The following is a 4,815-nucleotide window of genomic DNA, read 5'->3' on the forward strand; positions in this document are numbered from 1 at the left end:
GTTGATCACGTGACCGCCGAAGCACGCCACGCTTGAGAGGCGTGGCTTTCGGTTTCTGGTTGTGCTTTATAATGCAGCCCGATAAACGGGCTTTACAGTGTTCCCGAGTTGGTTTTGAGAATAAATATCTTCTCGGACGAGTTTGTGTCTTGCCCGTCATTTCGTCCGTATCAAGCAAGAGCCCCGGCTCATCAATACTACAACTTGCGTGATGAAGATGATGATGAATTAGCTGTGCAGTACTGATGACGATGAAGGTGATGACGATGATGAATGTACTGCACAGCCAGAAAGAGCATTACAGTTACCCATTACGTGGGTAACTAGCGCAAATGGAAGCTGCCGCATCTGCGTTTTCCATACGCACGACTCTTTGTCTCTTTGTCTACTGTTCTACTGTACACTATGTACAGTATTTTATTTCTTGTAATATGTTTTAATTACTGTATTTTTCTTATTTTTTTACGTTTTTTAATTTTTTAGGCTAGAAAATGCTTATTTTACCACAAAAATATTTAAAATAATAATAATACATTTATACAATATAGTATATAAAAATACATTTATACCGCAAAATCCCGCGATATAGCGAAAAATCGGCGATATAATTTTACATATACTAGCGAGAAAAACCCGCGATGTACCGAAGCCGCGAAAAGTGAACCGCGATATAGCGAGGGATGACTGTATATATATATATATATATATATATATATATATGTATATATATGTATATATATATATATATATGTATATATGTATATATATATGTATATATATATATATATATATATATGTTGTTACATGTGTGGGGGTAGGTAATGAAATACCTTAGTCAAGATAGAACTGTATCGATTGGCGTACCCCGAATGTCGCGACGGAGAAGAACATTCGTGTATCTAACGAGGCCGAATGTCCGAGTAAGATCGCATATGTCTCCATACGAGGGGTGGAGCTATGCTAATTAGGTAGGGCTTAAGAATTATACCCAGTATGTAATTGTCCCTGTGATTTTTCCCTTTGTTCTTATAAAATTGACTCGGCCAGCCATGCATTCGGCACATTGCCACAACCACACTGACAAGCCCGACAGAAACCCAGCACATTGGCCGATCAGTCAGGGAGCCCCACCCCCAAACATTCTCGATGGGCAGTCAAGAATGGTCGTGAGGTCAGGCCCTGAATGAGGATTGGTTGAGGAACAATGGGGTGATTGAATCACGCTTGGTGATTGGAGCGAGCGTGACGTCAGATTAACGATCGAGAAAGGAGGAAGAAAAGCGAAGGGATCGCCATTGTTCTCTCTCTCTTGTCCGGAGTTTGGTGGCAGGTGGACGTTGTTGTCTCTGGCTCTCGGGGCTGGCTTGTGTGCGCTTTTTGTAAAGAGAACATTTTCGGAGCTTTGGGGAGCCTTTGCCACATTGGAGGAGGGGAGGTTGTTCGACTTGGTGCTTTTTGGGGGAGCTGGGGACTGTGTTGTGCTGGCTGGCCCAGGATTGAGCGCTGAGACGTTTGGCTGCATGCTGCACAGCTCGGTGTGCCCTGGTGATTGACCGGCGCCATTGTTCGAGTGCTTCGACGTGCGGTCCTCTCGTTGACTCACCCCAGCAAAGTCCTCTTCGAGACCAGAACTGAGTACTGGCCAAAAGGGGGGATTTTATTTTATTTTATGTTTGCATTCCCCTGTCTGTTTTCGTGTCTGAGTGGAAACGTCTCACATTAGTAAATATTCAATTTACCTCACTGTTCATTTTTATTCTTTGCTTAATTTCATTAAATTCATCTGTGTTGCATTTTCAATTGTTTTTCGTGTTCTGTGTTCATGGTTTCGGATAAACCCTTGTCACACCCGTCCGTTCAGGTAGGGACCTCGTTATCTCTCTCCCGCGCATGCCAAAGAGATAGCACCGCCATATTTTTGGGTATACGCCTCGGAGTTAAGACTCGTTTGGTCATCCGTCGCCTTGAGGTCCTCACTACAAGGTCGACACTACAATATTCACATTCTGTTACCTCCTGCCAAGTTATTTCAAGCTATCCACAGCACTTCCTCCATTCTTTCAAGCGATAAGTACCCTAACACTTTCAACAACAAAAAATGTTTTCAAAACAACAATTCGAACAGTTATGTTCAAAAGGCAACTTTGCATGTTATAATGATGGTCACATGTCTATGTGATAATGATCTTCACACCATTATGAACAATACTCACTTGAAAAAGATCACGTCCATCAGATTTGTGTCCAACAAATAATTGTGTAGACAGAATGCCGAGTGCCCACACGTCGGCTGGGGGACCTTCATATATCTCCTTGTTGAATATCTCGGGTGCCATGTAAGCAAATGTTCCGCAGTGGGTATTAAGCTTTTCATGTGGCTTGCAAATTCTGGCCAAGCCAAAGTCAATGACCTTCACCAACCACTGATTATCACAAAGCACATTGCCAAGCTGGAGAATAAACAGAAATCAATATATATTTTAAAAAGGTGAAACCTTTGATGATAAAACATGTTAAAATCAAAATTCAAAGTTTAATGAGAAGGGCATGCAGGAAAATAAAATTCCAGGAAGAGAGAAAGAAAAACATCCTCTATAAATATCAGGAGTTTATCTATAATAATAATAATAATAATAATAAAAGGCAGTGTGGTGTGTCTCTGTGTGTGTGCGTGTGTGTGTGTGTGTGTGTGTGTGTGTGTGTGTGTGTGTGTGTGTGTGTGTGTGTGTGTGTGTGTGTCTCCTCCATAACTCCAAAACCATGAAACCTAATGGCCCCATTCTCTGCATGCACATTTCTTCAACTCAAAGGGTGTGCACGAATGAAAACTGGGTGTTTGCGTGTGTTAAAACACCCTTATTGAAGACAATTACCGGCCTTGTTTCATTTAAACAAAAACAGGCTTTATCTTTGGTCAGTACCCTATCCCTCACAGGGGTCTTGTGCTTTTTCAACCTGCTCAAAAACGCCTTTCCTTGGAACAGGCCGCAACAGTTTCTGCACAATTACGCGCTCAAAATTTATGTTTTCACTCTCCTCACTCACATCATCGAATGTCTGGTCTTCATACCTACAAATCGTTGTTTACATCACCATTGTAGCTGCTATCGTTTTCAAATTGGGAGCTTCAAATGATTTGATGCATTATATGATGCGATTTTCAACAATGGCCTCTCACGGACGAATTAAAGCACATTATCAAAGTTCTGGTATTTAAAAAAGAGAGCGGGAAATCGATATAGTATTACATCTATCTATAATTCCAGTAATCTCTGTGTGTGTGTGTGTTTGTCTGTGTGTCTGTGACCGCTGTTTCTCGACAACCACGGGTCCGATATACTTGAAACTTGCCAGGTATATTGCTGGGGACCCGAGGATGTGCCTTTTCAAGGTTTCATATTAATCGGAGAAGTAGTTACCGAGCTATGGCGATTTCTTTACCAAACTCCGCAAGCCGTTCGCTTTGGACCAAACCATTTCATGTAAATAGAGGGGGGGGGGGGGGGATTGTCACCGTACTCGCAAGCCGTTCGCTTTGGACCAAACCATTTCATGTAAATAGAGGGGGGGGGATTGTCACCGTACTTGCAAGCCGTTCGCTTTGGACCAAACCATTTCATGTAAATAGAGGGGGGGGATTGTCACCGTACTCGCAAGCCGTTCGCTTTGGCTTTGCGAATGGACCAAACCATTTCATGTAAATAGAGGGGGGGGATATAATTTTAGATATATATATAGTACGGGCATGCCCTAGTATTACATAAAGGCTCATTTGTTCACCACTGTTATGTCTGGCTGTGTGGCGTATATAGACACGTGAAATAATGCCGTAAAAGCAAGCACGATGTTTGGACACTATGGCAATACAGTCACAAGTGGTGTAATTGTCTTTTTATCACAGCAGATGTCGTTTTTAAAATTAAAATTACAAATGCCTTTTTGATTTTAGATGGAATACCCCCTGCTCCCTCCTCCTGAGTATATTTTATTTATTTCCTTCCTTTAAAAAGGACATCAATTGACGAACAAAGGCCTGCTTTCCCACTTGCATGCATTGGGAGCTGCGGGCGGTGCCACGTCTGCTAAAAACGTGCTATTTTATTTGCCCTTTTTGTGCAATTTGCTTTCATTATGTCAATAGTTATATTAATATAACTTATAACTATCCTTATATTAATATAACTTATAAATTATAACTATAACTATATTAATATAACTATCGGGACTTCCGCTCCGGGTTTTGCTGGCGAGGTCGTGTGTTTTTCCAAGCTCTCCACGCTACCAAAGTTAATAATTTTTGCCATTTGTATTTTTGTCAAAACTATTTTTATTTTATGGTGTGAGTGCCGACTGTGTGTTTCTTGTTAGATATTGGTGTGAATCATGCATACCTGTGTATCATCATCGGTTGGTTCCCGCTGCATTTTCAGGCCTGGTTTTCCAGGCCTCGAGGCTTTGTTGTCTCCTCTCGGCGGTCGTTTGTGGTCCATTTACTTTCGTTCTTTCACTGTTTTTTCCAGTCTTTTTTTCACCCTATACATCTTACCCTTTGCCCGAACATCTTACCCTCTGTTTAAAGTCTTAATTAAAAAATATATATGTCTAATTTCTTTCTTCAGTGTTCGTTCATTCTTCGACCACATGTTTCGCCCCACCCGTTTTTTTTCTCTCCTTCCTTCATAACTCAATCCTCTCCAGCCGACACCTTTCCAATTCCAGTTCTCACCATACTTCTTCAACTTTATCCTTCTCACTCTGATCCACTTTCACCTAACCTTCAAAAAACATATTAACGAATAATTTAAAAAGCAGACC

The 4,815-nt window shown here is 41.3% G+C and overlaps 1 long non-coding RNA gene across 1 annotated transcript in view; it reads right to left on the reverse strand.

The window, feature by feature from the left end:
- LOC137429304 (uncharacterized) overlaps nucleotides 1-2,238 on the reverse strand; it is an 11,720-nt gene extending 9,482 nt beyond the window's left edge. The window contains exon 1 of the long non-coding RNA XR_013623738.1: nucleotides 2,214-2,238. This is a non-coding gene — a long non-coding RNA (uncharacterized LOC137429304). The remainder of the gene's footprint in view (nucleotides 1-2,213) is intronic.
- Between the last annotated feature and the right edge of the window lie 2,577 nt (nucleotides 2,239-4,815).

This window comes from Myxine glutinosa, chromosome 6 (assembly GCF_964187855.1).
Source record: "Myxine glutinosa chromosome 6, kmMyxGlut1.1, whole genome shotgun sequence".
NCBI lineage: Eukaryota > Metazoa > Chordata > Myxini > Myxiniformes > Myxinidae > Myxine > Myxine glutinosa.